Below are 16,989 nucleotides of genomic sequence, written 5' to 3'. Positions count from 1 at the left end.
ATCTGGTTTTATGAGCTTCTCTAAGTACCATTTCTCTCATATCTCCAAATTTTGGTACCCAAATTCTTTCAGCCCTATACCGGGTTCCGTCTTCCCGAATATTAAGATGCTTCTCTGATCCTTTGGGTATTTCATCCTTTAAGATTCCCTCTTTTAAAACTCCTTGTTGCGCCTCCTTTATTTGAGTAGTAAGGTTAGTGTGAATCATTATATTCATAGATTTTACACGAATGAGTTCTCTGTCCTTTCTGCTCAAGGCGTCGGCTACTACATTTGCCTTCCTTGGGTGGTAACGAATCTCAAAGTCGTAATCATTCAACAATTCAATCCATCTACGCTGCCTCATGTTCAGTTATTTCTGATTAAATATGTGTTGCAGACTTTTGTGGTCGGTATATATAATACTTTTGACCCCATATAAGTAGTGCCTCCAAGTCTTTAATGCAAAAATAACCGCGCCTAATTCCAAATCATGCGTCGTATAATTCTGCTCGTGAATCTTCAATTGTCTAGACGCATAAGCAATTACTTTCGTTCGTTGCATTAATACACAACTGAGACCTTGCTTTGAGGCGTCACAATATATCACAAAATTATTATTCCCTTCAGGTAATGACAATATAGGTGTCGTAGTTAACTTTTTCTTCAACAATTGAAACGCTTTTTCTTGTTCACCCTTCCATTCAAATTTCCTCCCTTTATGCGTTATTGCAGTCAAGGGTTTTGCTATTTTAGAAAAATCTTGGATGAATCTCCTGTAATAACCAGCTAGCCCTAAAAATTGGCGTATGTGTTTTGGAGTTTTCGGGGTTTCCCACTTTTCAACGGTTTCAATCTTTGCTGGATCCACCTGAATACCTTCTTTGTTCACTATATGACCGAGGAATTGAACTTCTTCCAACCAAAATGCACACTTTGAAAACTTAGCGTACAGTTTTTCTTTTCTCAGCATCTCTAGCACTTTTCTCAAATGTTCTTCGTGCTCTTGATCATTCTTCAAGTAAATAAGTATGTCATCGATGAAAACAATGACAAACTTGTCAAGATATGGCCCACACACTCGGTTCATGAGGTCCATGAACACAGCTGGTGCGTTAGTCAATCCAAATGGCATAACCAAAAACTCGTAATGACTGTAACGCGTCTTAAAAGCAGTCTTTGGAATATCATCCTCCTTCACCCGCATTTGATGATACCCAGAACGTAAATCGATCTTCGAATAAATAGACGAGCCTTGTAGTTGATCAAATAAGTCATCGATTCTCTGTAGTGGGTAGCGGTTCTTGATGGTAAGTTTGTTCAACTATCGATAGTCGATACACAACCAGAATGTACCATATTTCTTCTTGACAAACAAAACAGGAGCTCCCCATGGTGATGTGCTTGGTCGAATGAAACCACGCTCTAAAAGTTCCTGTAACTGACTTTGTAATTATTTCATTTCGCTGGGTGCGAGTCTGTATGGAGCACGAGCTATTGGTGCAGCTCCTGGTACAAGGTCTATTTGAAATTCAACGGATCGATGTGGGGGTAATCCCGGTAATTCTTTCGGAAATACATCGGGAAATTCTTTTGTGACGGAAACATAACTGATGTTCTTTTCTTCAGGTTTAACTTCCTCGATGTATGATAGAATGACGTAACAATCTTTTCTTATTAGTTTTTACGCCTTCAAACTACTAATAAGATTTAACTTCGCGTTGTTCTTTTCTCCGTACACCATTAAAGGTTTTCCTTTTTCACGCATAATGCGAATCGCATTTTTGTAACAAACGACCTCTGCTCTTACCTTCTTCAACCGGTCCATGCCAATTATTACATCAAAACTCCCTAACTCGACTGGTATTAAATCAATCTTAAATGTTTCATCACCCCGTTTAATTTCTCTATCCCGACATATATTATCTGCTGAAATTAATTTACCATTTGCTAATTCGAGTAAAAATTTATTATCCAAAGGCGTCAATGAGCAACTTAATTCAGCACAAAATTCTCTACTCATATAGCTTCTATCCGCACCCGAATCAAATAAAACATAAGCAGATTTATCGTCAATAAGAAACGTACATGTAACAAGCTCCGGGTCTTCTTGTGCTTCTGCCGCATTAATATTGAAAAATCTTCCATGACCCTGCCCATTAGTATTCCCCTGATTCGGGAAATTTCTAAAAATGTGGCCCGGTTTTCTACATTTATAACAAACAGCATTGGTATTACTTGCTCCGACACTATTCATTTCGGCATTACTTGTTCCGACATTATTTGTTCCTTTAGTTCTGTTAAACTTTGGTCCGTAGACCTCACACTTTGTCACGCTATGACCATTTCTTTTACACCTGTTGCAAAATGTCGTGCAAAACCCCTGATGATTTTCTTCACACCTATGACATGGCTGTTTTTGGTTTTTGTTGCCGTTGTTGTTATTGAGGTTGTTGTTGGGGTTGTTATTGTTGTTGAAATGGTTGTTGTAGTTGTTGTTGTTGTTGGGATGTTTGTTGTAGTTATTGTTAGGATTGCGGTTATTGTTGCGATTGTTGTTGCAGTTGTTGGGATAGTTGTTGATTTTTGTGGTTGTAATTGTTGTTGTTGTTGTTGTACTGGTGACTCTTTTCACCGTTTTCCTCCCACTTCCTCTTGAGTTGTTTCGTGTTGGCTTCTTTGGCCGCCTGCTCTTTAATTATTCCCTGAGTCTGATTTATGAGTTTATGAACCATTCAACTTGCCTTCTGTATAGAAGCGGGCTCGTGTGAACTCACATCTTCTTGAATCCTTACTGGTAACTGATAATACTAAAAACGAACATATATTTCATAGCATTATCCCTCAAGAAATTCAAGCTTTTAGTTGCAATTGTTCTATTTACAAGCAATATTCGTTTAAATAATAAAAGGTGAAGACAAAAGACAGATTCGATGAATTGAAGACGCAAACGACCAAAAAGCTCAAAAGTACAAAGTACAATCAAAGTAGTTCAAATTATTGATGAGAAACGTCTCAAAATTACAAGAGTATAAGACGCGAAACGCAAAGTACAAGAGATTAAATTATACGCAAGGACGTTCAAAAATCCGGAACCGGGACCAGAGTCAACTCTTAATGCTCGACGCAACGGACTAAAAATTATGAGTCAACTATGCACAAGAATAAAATATAATATTTAAATAATTATATAAATTATTTATATATTATATATTATAATTAAAACCGTCGGCAGAATGCAAACAAAGACATGTGAGCTGAATTCCAGGGCCATGCGATCGCATGGCCAGCATGACCATTTTCCATTCGATCGCATGGCAGTAGGTGGCAGGCCACACCCCTATAAATTCGCGGTTTTGGTTCAGTTTATATCCATCCATCTCTCTATCTATCACGTACAATATATATATATATATATATATATATATATATATATATATATATATATATATATATATATATATATTTTTATTTATATATATATATATATATATATATATATATATATATATATATATATATATATATATAAATAAAAATATATATATATATATATATATATATATATATATATATATATATATATATTATAATTTTAATTTTAATTTTAATTTTAATTTTAATTCTAATTCTAATAATAAGGGTATGTTAGCGAATGTTGTACGGGTGTAAGTCGAAATTCTGTCCGTGTAACGCTACGCTATTTTTAATCACTGTAAGTTATGGCTAATGTTATTTTTAATTTAATGTCTCTTAGCTAAGTTATTATTATGCTTATTTAATGCCGAAGTAATCATGATGTTGGGCTAAATATTAAAATTGGGTAATTGGGCTTTGGACAATAATTGGGGTTTGGACAAAAGAACGACACTTGTAGAAATTAGACTATGGGCTATTAATGGGTTTTATATTAACTAAATGATATCTCGTTAATTTAATATATAGACTTATAATTTGACGTATTTATATATAACCACATACGCTTGACTGGGCACGGTGAGCGGGATATCTATAAATACCAATAATTGTTCATTTTACCGGACACGGAACTGGATTATTAGTTAATAGACTTGTTGAAATAGGGGTGGATTACATTCAAGGGTAATTGGTGTAATTGTTAACAAAGTAGTAAAACCTTGGACTACACGCAGTCGATAACCTGGTGTATTCATTAAACAAAGTATTAAGACCTTGTTACAATTCGAATCCCCAATTAGTTGGAATATTTGACTTCGGGAATAAGAATAATTTGACGAAGACTTTCGCACTTTATGATTATGACTGATGGACTGTTATGGACAAATCCGTATGGACATATCAAATAATCCAGGACAAAGGACAATTAACCCATGGGAATAAACTAAAATCAACACGTCGAACATCATGATTACGGAAGTTTAAATAAGCATAATTTATATATTTCATATTTAATTGCACTTTTAATTATCGCACTTTTATTTATTGTCATTTTATTTAATTGCATTTTTAATTATCGTACTCTTTAATTATCGCAAATTTTATTTTATCGCACTTTTATTTATCGCAATTTCATTATCATTATTTACTTTACGGTTTAAATTAAATTATATTTATTTTTAATATTTTACATTAGGTTTTAACTGCGACTAAAGTTTTAAAATCGACAAACCGGTCATTAAACGGTAAAAACCCCCTTTTATAATAATAATACTACTTATATTTATATTTATATTTATACAAATATAGTTTTAAAAAAATATAGCGTTAAACTTGGCGAGTTCCCTGTGGACGAACCAGACTTACTAAAAACTACACTACTGTACGATTAGGTACACTGCCTATAAGTGTTGTAGCAAGGTTTAGGTATATCCACTCTATAAATAAATAAATAACTTGTGTAAAATTGTATCGTATTTAATAGTATTTCCTAGTAAAATATAAGCTATTTCGTATACACCCCTAGCATAACATCAATTATTTTTGGCGCCGCTGCCGGGGAACTTCTTGCTTAAACGCCGGAAGCGCAACGCTATAAAAAAAAGGATTTTATTAGAGTTTTATTAAGTTTTTATTAAAAATATACGTTTTAAAAAAAATATAAAAAAAATATACAAAAATATAAAAGAAAAATTCTATATATTTGTTGTTAAGAGTTGTTAAAAATTTATAAAAGTATTTTTATTTTAGTTTTTTAAATTAAATTTTTATTTAAGTTATTTATATTTTATATATTCTAAAACAGAAAATTTAAAAAAAAATATAAAAACACTCGGGCTGGTTACTGTAGCAGCCGAGCATTTGGCCCAAAACCCTACTCCATGCGACTGCATGGAATTATAACGGGATATCCATGCGATCGCATGGCCCTGTCTGACACGCCAGGTTTGACCATCCAACAGCAATAATTACGTAATTATTATTATTATTATATAATTAAAACCCTAATTAGGGTTATATTTAATATTTATTTGTTTTAGTTTATTTATAATTTGTATTTTAAGTTTAATTAATTTTTATTAATATATAAAATTAATACTTTTATAAAATAAATAATATAAAAATAATATTTTTATAAAATTGTACTTTTTACAACTTTAATTTTATTTTTATATTTTGTATTTTTTTTTCATTTTAGCGTAATATTTGTATTTTTCGTTCGTAATTAGTTTAAGCTATAGTTTTTTGCCATAGTTATTTTTATTTCTAGATTTTTAGGCCTTGCCGTAAAATCCCTTAAGTACTTTTTCTTTACACTAAGATTTAGGTGCTTTAAAATTTTGCGACGCCATTTTAAAATTTTAGTACCTTTTTAAGTTATTGCCATTTGGGATATAGAATTTCTTTAAGCTTCAATACCTTTAGACGCAACTTTTAATTCTTAATTTTTAGTTCCTTTTAAGTTTCGATATTTTTCGACGCGCTCTTATTCTTTCTTATTTTTCGCCGCTCTAGTTTTTAGGACTTATAATTTTAATTTTCTATTTCTTCTCTAATAATTCAAAATGAAAAATTATTTTAAGCGGTTAAATTGATAGACATCCAAATTTTCTGCTTCGTAGTAATAGTTGGATTTGTTAGTAGCTGAGTTGTGAGCTTCCGATTTAAAGGGTTCTGGCTCCCTGCTACATCTTTTGGCTATTCGAAACGTGGGCAAAAGCAGAAAAGTCTATTAATTTGATAACTTATATAATTTTTCTATCTTTTTATAACTAATAGGATATTCTGTGAATGCACCGAGCAAAACGTTCACCACCTTTCATACGTTCACCACCTGTAACTCGATCAAGACATCTAGAAAATATTATCGCCGTTGATTTTTCTTTAGAATCGTCATCTAGTCAACCAAGTACTCCAATTCAAATTTCCGATAATCTATTTTTTGAACCCGACCTCACAATTGAGAATCCGGAGGATATTCAAGGACAATTCCAAGATCCTGAACCACTAATCATTCCTCCTGAACCACAAACCGTTAAATCAGAATCCTCTAGTGATTCGTATTCAACAATTTCAATTATGGAAGTAACAAAACCTCTAAGTATGGAAGATCGAATGAGAGCCACACGCACGGGCCAAGGTCACGCCATTGTTAAGCCAGACATTAATGCGCCAGATTATGAAATCAAAATGCAAATCCTACACATGGTAACTAATCAATGCCAATATAGTGGTACGCCGAAGGAAGATCCAAACGAACATCTTCGAACCTTTAATAGGATCTGTACTCTATTTAAAATCCGAGAAGTGGAGGATAAACAGGTATATCTCATGTTATTTCCCTGGACTTTAAAGGAAGAAGCCAAAGATTGGTTAGAATCATTACCTGAAGGGGCGATTGATACATGAGATGTTTTAGTTGAAAATTTTCTTAAACAATTCTTTCTGGCATCTAAAGCCGTGAGACTTCAAGGAGAAATTGTTACATTCACGCAGAAGCTAAATGAAACTCTATATGAGGCGTGGACAAGATTTGGAAAGTTGTTGAGAGGATGTCCTCAGCACGGTTTAGACACTTATCAAATAGTACAAATATTCTACCAAGGTATCGACATTGCTACACGAAAAGACATCGACATAGCAACTGGTGGTTCCATTATGAAGAAAACCGCAACTGAAGCTTACAAAATCATTGATAACACAGCCTCCCACTCGCATGAGTGTCACCAGAAAAAAGATATTTTTCGTTCATCTAAAGCGGCTAGAGCCGATTCTAGCCATGACTTTGATTCCGTTTCCGCAAAAATAGATGCTTTCGAGAGACGAATGGAAAAGATGAATAAAGATATTCACGCAATACGAATCAGTTGTGAGCAATGCGGTGGACCACACTTAACGAAAGTTTGTCACATCGAGCAAACGATGGAACAACGTGAGAATGTTTCCTACATGAACCAAAGGCCGGGAAATAATTATCAAAATAATTATCAACCGCCAAGGCCAAACGTTAATCGAAATCAAAACATTCTTTACAATCCAAATGGACCAAACAATAACTCGTATAACCAACAAGGTCCAAATAACCAACCAACTCAAAACAACACTTTCAATCTACAAAGACCTGGCTTATATAAACCACCACAACAAACCGAAGAGAAAAAGCCAAATCTGGAAGAAATGATGGCAAAGCTAATGGAATCTCAAACACAATTTATAACATCTCAAACCTAAACAAATGAGAGGTTTGATCAGTCATTAAGAACTCAACAAGCTTCCATTTTGAATCTAGAAAAACACGTAGGTACTCTTGCTAGCATGATGAGTGAGAGGGAACAAGGAAAGCTACCGAGTGATACTGAAGTAAATCCTCGAAAAGAGAATGTTAATATGGTATCAACAAATTCTGAAAAACCATCATCAGAAGATGTGAAGGTTTTAGATGTGAGTAACGATGAAGAAGTTACAACACCACCACCACTCGAGTATGTAAAGCCAGTGGTGGCACCATACAGACCATCCATCCCGTTTCCAAGAAAAGGAGTTGAGTATGAGCAAGTAATAGGTAATAAAGTTTGTAAAACCTCTGGAAAGAAGAAGAAAAATAAGAAGGTACAAGAAACAAAAATCGTAAAAGTAAACCCGGTGAAGACAGTTCCACCAAAACCTCCACCCAGGTTGGGTGATCCGGGTGAATTTATTGTTCCTTGTCTACTTAGTGATTGTGTCATGTATGATGCACTAGTAGATTTAGGTGCGAGTATAAGTGTTATGCCTCTTTCATTATATAAGAGATTAGAAGTAGGTGAGTTAAGTCCAACGAAAATGAGTGTTCGACTCTTTGATCAAACCATTAAGCACCCAGTTGGAATTGCTGATGACCTACCCGTTCAAGTGGGTAATTTAACCTTTCTAGTCGAATTCATTGTCATTGACATAGAAGAGGACCCAAACATTCCTCTAATTTTAGGTCGACCATTCTTAGCGTCCACCGGGGCATTATTTGATGTAAGAAAAGGTAGAATGACACTTAGTAATGATGAAAAATCGATCACCTTTGTGAGTCGAAAGTCTAAATCTCCACCAACCAAAACCGTTGAACCAACAAAAATGATTGGTAAGAACCATGTTGTTTTACCAACTCCAACGGTAGTGCTTAACGATAATAAAACGCCTAAGTGTGGGGAAGATGAAGTAAAACATAATGATGACTTGATAACAAAGAACCCCGTTGTTGATACAAAATTTAATAACTCCGTTATTAACAGTTCAATGAAGAAACTTATTAAACGGATTCGCGATGCTAGAACCATGGGGAACTTTAAGTTATGTAACCGGTTAGTATCCAATCTACCACCAAAAGAAAAGGCGAAACTAGTTGAATTTGTGGATATTACACAGGAATCCGACCAATGGCTTAATGCAAAAGTCATAGATATGCAAGTTAATTATGGTCCAAACGAAATTGACGATGAAGTTAATCACAATTTCAAAACCACAGCTACCTAAGTGTGGGGAGATTCAAATGTTCTAAGAAATAATTCTGTCTAGAGTTAATTGTTCTGTTCTCGTGTAGTTCTGAGAATGGAATCCGATTGGTCTTTTTCACTAGCAGACACTAAAGAACTAGTTTTCTCCCCACATTCTGAATTTTTGTTTTGTAGGTTTGGTATGAAATTAATATGCATTTTTAAATTTAAATTTTGTGTGAATTTAAAAAAAATATTACTTTATTTCATTAAGTTTAAAAAATGATTTCTAAAATTCATCGTAAGTTGAAGACTAGGTCATGGAACCGAAATTGCTTTACCCGAGGGCGGGACGAAAAATTTTGTTATCATTATTTTTAATTTTATTGATCTAAAGTATACAAAAAAAAAAAAATAAATAAATAAATGAAATTTAAAAAACCACAAAAATCTTTGCTTTTAAAACAATCACTTTAAAAACGACAAATTTTAAATTTTGTCGAGGGACGGACTAGGTAAACATACCGAAACTACCTAAAGTAAAAGGAAACAAAATTTTAAAAAAATTATTCATTTAAATTGTTTTAATAAATAAAGGTTATATATATATATATATATATATATATATATATATATATATATATATATATATATATATATATATATATATGTTTGTAGTTTATCTTATGTACAAAACAAGGTAAAACAGCGCACTTGTAAAGATTAAGTTCAGCAAAAGCTACTAATTTTGACGATAAGACGCAAAACATATGTGAAATTACAACAAAAGGAATGAACGATGAGGCGCGCCATATATCATTCGACGACCTTAGTAATTACAAACTCGGTATTTTTAATCACTTTTCTACACTAATCACCCTCATGAATTTATAATTATAGTCTGATTTCATGCAACTGAGGGCATTGCATGATCTCAAGTGTGGGGAAGGGTTATAAATTCTCTCGGGTTTACACTTAGTTTAATTGCCAAATTTTGTAAAAATTTGAAAAATTTTCAATCAAATGAACTCAAAATCATGTTTATACATATTTATGAGCAATAAAACTAGGTGTTAACACCGAAATTATTGTTACCTCGGAAAGGACATAAATTGAGAAACAACCCAAAATGTTAGAATTCATTTAAAATGGAATAGAGGACAATAAAAAGGCAAAGAAAGGAAAATAAAAGCCAAGTGTGGAAAAAATTACCAAGTTATTTAGAACATATATCACATATTTGTGTAACAAATAACTTAAGATACTTTTGCTTTGGACAATACTAATAAGTTTTACCCGATTTACTGTAATATATTTGAAATAAAGATGGATCTACACGATGAATCAATTCCATCATTAAAAGGAAGTAAAGTCTTCCGAAAAAGACACGCGTTTCTTGATTTAGGTTAGGAAGTTGTCGTCCAGACCAGCTGTAGAGTCTACGAAAAACCTTGAAAAGTTTTCTCGAAAATCAGCTGGAAATCCACGGACCTCGGCATCAAATAGGGTCACCAAGTGGTCAGACTTATCCTAACCATGAGAGGATTTGTCTCGTAAAATAGGGAGGACGCCGTGCAAATTAGCTTGATAAGACTAATGAATCAGACCCCCAGAAAGGATAATCTCCTTAAAGATCAAAAATCAGCTTTTAAGCCTGATATTACTCAATTCTAGAGATTGACTTTAAAGATTGAGAATTACAAACTCATGGAATTCGATGATATCTAAACTCGAGCTTGAACGAGAAAATATTTTGATCAAAATTACAAACCGATTTGTTTTCTGAAAATCCATTTTCAATGCGTTCATTACCATTGAACGTAAAATCCTAGGAATTCACATAGAATTCATTAGGTCACCTGAACCAAATTGGGTGTCAACCGTAAGAACGGTGGTTTCATAGCATGGTCAAAGACAGGACCTTGTGCCAGACCGAAAAACCATAAGGGTGAGCTTTACTATTGCTCCTACCAAGGATAGTAATTGCATCCGACACGTTATAGACCATAATTAAAAGCATGTCAGGGGACATTGCCTTAAAAGTTGCTTGTTCAACGCTTTCCTTTACAACCGGACGGTAGTTTACCGAAAGGTAATATATGGAGCAAGTATACTGGATGTGTTGCTTTCCCAATACAAGGTTAGCAAGTGGGTGACACAAAACCACAAGTTTTGAGCTAAAATTTTCAAATCTGAAACCCACCAAACCCACAAAAATAATTTGCAAACACCGGTGAAGGGTTATTCGGAAAACTTATCTAGGGTAAAAACTAGATTGTATTTTCAAAAGATCAAATGTTTTCATAAAGATCCAATTTCCTTAATGGATCTAAATTTTCATAGTCATGTGGGACTGTAAACCACATCGTTACTACCATTGTTTATACCACCGTATAGAAATCACTGATGTACAAAGTGTGAAGAATAAAGAAGTGATTCTAGTATTTTTATTTCAAGACTATATTGCTTGAGGACAAGCAACGCTCAAGTGTGGGAATATTTGATAATGCTAAAAACGAACATATATTTCATAGCATTATCCCTCAAGAAAGACAAGCTTTTAGTTGCAATTGTTCTATTTACAAGCAATATTCGTTTAAATAATAAAAGGTGAAGACAAAAGACAGATTCGATGAATTGAAGACGCAAACGACCAAAAAGCTCAAAAGTACAAAGTACAATCAAAGTGGTTCAAATTATTGATGAGAAACGTCTCAAAATTACAAGAGTACAAGACGCGAAACACAAAGTACAAGATATTAAATTATACGCAAGGACGTTCGAAAATCCAGAACCGAGACCAGAGTCAACTCTCAATGCTCGACGCAACGAACTAAAAATTATGAGTCAACTATGCACAAGAATAAAATATAATATTTAAATAATTATATAAATTATTTATATATTATATATTATAATAAAAACCGTCGGCAGAATGCAAACAAAGACATGTGAGCTGAATTCCAGGGCCATGCGATCGCATGGCCAGCATGACCATTTTCCATGCGATAGCATGCAGGCCACACCCCTATAAATTCGCGGTTTTGGTTCAGTTTATATCCATCCATCTCTCTATCTATCACGTATAATATGTATATATATATATATATATATATATATATATTATAATTTTAATTTTAATTTTAATTATAATAATAAGGGTATGTTAGCGAATGTTGTAAGGGTGTAAGTTGAAATTATGTCCGTGTAACGCTACGCTATATTTAATTACTGTAAGTTATGGTTAATGTTATTTTTAATTTAATGTCTGGTAGCTAAGTTATTATTATGCTTATTTAATGCCGAAGTAATCATGATGTTGGGCTGAATATTAAAATTGGGTAATTGGGCTGTGGACCATAATTGGGGTTTGGACAAAAGAACGACACTTGTAGAAATTAGACTATGGGATATTAATGGGTTTTATATTAACTAAATGATACCTCGTTATTTAATATATAGACTTATAATTTGACGTATTTATATATAACCACATACGCTTAACTTGGCACGGTGGGCGGGATATCTATAAATACCAATAATTGTTCATTTTACCGGACACGGAACTTGATTAATAGTTAATAGACTTGTTGAAACAGGGGTGGATTACATTCAAGGGTAATTGGTGTAATTGTTAACAAAGTAGTAAAACCTTGGACTACACGCAGTCGATAACCTGGTGTATTCATTAAACAAAGTATTAAGACCTTGTTACAATTCGAATCCCCAATTAGTTGGAATATTTGACTTCGGGAATAAGAATAATTTGACGAAGACTTTCGTACTTTATGATTATGACTGATGGACTATTATGGACAAATCCGTATGGACATATCAAATAATCCAGGACAAAGGACAATTAACCCATGGGAATAAACTAAAATCAACACATCGAACATCATGATTACGGAAGTTTAAATAAGCATAATTTATATATTTCATATTTAATTGCACTTTTAATTATCGCACTTTTATTTATTGTCATTTTATTTAATTGCATTTTTAATTATCGTACTCTTTAATTATCGCAAATTTTATTTTATCGCACTTTTATTTATCGCAATTTCATTATCGTTATTTACTTTACGCTTTAAATTAAGTTATATTTATTTTTAATATTTTACATTAGGTTTTAACTGCGACTAAAGTTTTAAAATCGACAAACCAGTCATTAAACGGTAAAAACCCCCTTTTATAATAATAATACTACTTATATTTATATTTATATTTATATTTATACAAATATAGTTTTAAAAAAATATAGCGTTAAACTTGGCGAGTTCCCTGTGGATGAACCGGACTTACTAAAAACTACACTACTGTACGATTAGGTACACTGCCTATAAGTGTTGTAGCAAGGTTTAGGTATATCCACTCTATAAATAAATAAATAACTTGTGTAAAATTGTATCGTATTTAATAGTTTTTCGTAGCAAAAATATAACTATTTTATACACCACCTCGCACACATCAGTAACCCTTTTACAAATACGTGGATATTCTCTTCTTCATCTTCGAATGCTCCCGGACACAATAGGCACAACTCTGTGAATCGACGTTCATATGTGGTAACGTCAAACCCTTGTGTTCGTAACTCTCTAAGTTCTGCCTTGAGTTTATTGACTTCGTTTCTAGAACGGTACTGCTCGTTCATCAATTGCTTGAATACCGACCACGGTAGTGCGTAAGCAGAATTTTGTCCTACATGTTCAAGATAGGTGTTCCACCATGTTAACGCAGTATCTGTGAAGGTATGCGTAGCGTATTTAACTTTGTCCTCTTCGGTACACTTACTTATGGCAAACACCGATTCGACTTTCTCGGTCCACCATTTCAATCCAATTGGTCTTTCGGTTCCATCAAATTCCAAAGGTTTGCAGGCAGTGAATTCTTTGTAGGAGCATCATACACGATTTCTTGCGCCGTTAGCTGCATTGCTAGATTCAGAGTTATTGTTGGTATGTAGCGCAGCCTGTACTGCGGCTATGTTTGCAGCAAGAAAGGTACGAAATTCCTCTTCGATCATATTCATGGTGTGTCGAGTAGTCGGTGCCATTTCCTTCAAAATAGTCAACTGAATCGAGTTAATCATACAGAATATTAAGAGTAGTCAATAGTATTTCGTAGCATAATATGAACTCATTTATAAAAGCTTTTTCTTCATATTAGCGTTTTATAAGTTTAAATTCGGGTACTACCTAACCGTTAAGTTCATACTTAGTAGCTAATATACAATTCAACTACTACAATTTCATATGAAAAAATGATTATAATAATATATCACATATAAATATTCTTCAAACTTACAACAACGCTATATTACATATAACATGAAATATAATACACTTTGATACGGGACAGTTTTGAAGATAAATCTAGTTAATACGCAAGTTGTTCAGCAAAGGAAATAAAGACACGTAATTCATAAGTCCAGAAACAAGTCATGCATTCTGGTTTTACTAAGATGACTTCCCATCCTTGGTCTTGTGGAAAATAACCGTTATGACCATTGGCTAGGCAGCATGTTGTAATGTCGTCAAAAGGACGAGGGTTTCGTAATGTCCAACAGCCCCGTAATAATCTAAAAACCTTGTTTCTTACCCCAACTACAGAATCCGTCACTTGTGGGAAGGTTTTATTTAAAAGCTGCAATCCAATGTTCTTTTTCTTACTTTGGTAAGAAGCGAACATCACTAACCCGTAAGCATAACATGCTTCTTTATGTTGCATGTTAGAAGCTCTTTCTAATTCATGAAATCCTATGTTGGGATATGTTGAGTCAAAATAGGTTCTAAACTCGTAGCGTAAAATTGCATTTGGGTTCCCCGCATTTAACGCTTTAAAGAAAACACGGCGTAACTTACGGTCTCCCCAATGTGATATACCCCACCTATCAAAGGAAAGAATTTTATAAACTAAGGCATTTCTGGAAAGTCTTTCAAATGTTTGACAAGTTAATTTTGCCATAATTAATTGTGCTGATGAATTCTGACCGACTCTAAACAAGATTTCCTCAATCGTATCCTCTGGTAGATCTTCTAAAATATTCGGTTGTCTACCCTTAACGTCTATTTTTTTTATACTGTAAAATAGACAATGATTAGATTCATAAAAGATAATTAACAAACAATACAAGCAATTTTTACATAGAGCATAAAAGTACAAGCACAATACAATACATACACAACATGATTACAACCCTCTAATCTGAATAACTAGTTTCTTCTTCTTCGGACTTGGTTCGTTTTAATAATTTTCTAGGAATATATGGTGTTCCTCTAATACGAGCCGTCGTTTTTCACAATGGTTTAGAAAAATCTGGTGGTTTAGAGGTTCCCGGGTCATTGTTACATTTTAGGAAATACGGATGTTGCCGATACATATAAAGTTCATTGGGGTTGGAATCGGGTTTCTCTATTTTTATACCTTTTCCCTTATTATTTTCTTTCGCTTTATTAAATTGGGTAGAGGTAATTTCTATAACATCATCGGAATCCTCATCGGGATCCGATTCATCGAAAAATTGGTAATCTTCCCAATATTTTGCTTCCTCGGCGGAAACACCATTGACCATTATTAACTTTGGTCCGTTGGTTGAGGATTTTCTTTTATTTAATCAATTTACTATAGGTATCAACATTTCTTCCTCCGGAACCTCTTCTTCTTCCGGTTCCTCCTCTTCCGGTTCCTCCTCTTCCGGTTCCTCTTCTTTCAGTTCCTCCTCTTCCGGTTCCTCCTCTTCCGGTTCCTCTTCTTCCGATTCCTCTTCGGGAATTTGTGAATCTTCCCAAAATATATTCGACTCTTCATTATTATTAGATGAATCGATGGGATTTGTACTAGTGGTAGACATCTATCACACAATATCAAACACATTAAGAGGTTAATATATCACATAATATTTACATGTTAATAATATATAGTTTCCAACAAAAGTGTTAAGCAATCGTTTTTAAAGGAAACACGGTCGAAGTCCAGACTCACTAATGTATCTTAACAAACTCGATAAGACACACTAATGCAAATTTCTGGTTCTCTAAGACCAACGCTCTGATACCAACTGAAATGTCCCGTTCATATTGATTATAAACGTTCCATATTAATTGATTTTGTCGCGAGGTTTTGACCTCTATATGAGACATTTTTCAAAGACTGCATTCATTTTTAAAACAATCATAACCTTTATTTTATCTATAAAGGTTTAAAAAGCATTACGTAGATTATCAAATAATGATAATCTAAAATATACCGTTTACACGCGACCATTACATAATAGTTTACAATAAGAATATATTACATCAAAAATAAGTTTCTTGAATGTAGTTTTTACATAATATCATACAAGCATGGACTTCAAATCTTGTCCTTATTTTAGTATGCAACAGCGGAAGCTCTTAATAATCAACTGAGAATAAACATGCTTAAAACGTCAACAAAAATATTGGTGAGTTATAGGTTTAACCTATATGTTATCAAATCATAATAACAGACCACAAGATTTCATATTTCAATATACATCTCATACATAGAGATAAAAATCAGTCATATGGTGAACACCTGGTAACCGACATTAACAAGATGTATATAAGAATATCCCCTATCATTCCGGGAAATCCCTCGGACATGATAACAACGAATTTGAATTACTAAAGCATCCGGTACTTTGGATGGGGTTCGTTAGGCCCAATAGATCTATCTTTAGGATTCGCGTCAATTAGTAGATCGGTTTACTAATTCTTAGGCTACCAAGCAAAAGGGGCATATTCGGCTTCGATCATTCACCCACATAATGTAGTTTCATTTACTTGTGTCTATTTCGTAAAACATTTATAAAACTGCATGTATTCTCATCCCAAAATATTAGATTTTTAAAAGTGGGACTATAACTCACTTTCACAGATTTTTACTTCGTCGGGAGTAAGACTTGGTCACTGGTCGATTCACGAACCTATAACAAATATACATATATATATATATATATATATATATATATATATATATATATATATATATATATATATATATATATATATATCAAAGTATGTTCAAAATATAATTACAACATTTTTAATACATTTTGATGTTTTAAGTTTATTAAGTCAGCTGTCCTCGTTAGTAACCTACAACT

The sequence above is a fragment of the Rutidosis leptorrhynchoides genome, chromosome 9, assembly GCF_046630445.1.
Source record: "Rutidosis leptorrhynchoides isolate AG116_Rl617_1_P2 chromosome 9, CSIRO_AGI_Rlap_v1, whole genome shotgun sequence".
In the NCBI taxonomy this organism is placed as follows: domain Eukaryota; kingdom Viridiplantae; phylum Streptophyta; class Magnoliopsida; order Asterales; family Asteraceae; genus Rutidosis; species Rutidosis leptorrhynchoides.
The sequence above is the reverse complement of the archived record's forward strand: the minus strand, read 5'-3'. Positions refer to the sequence as shown.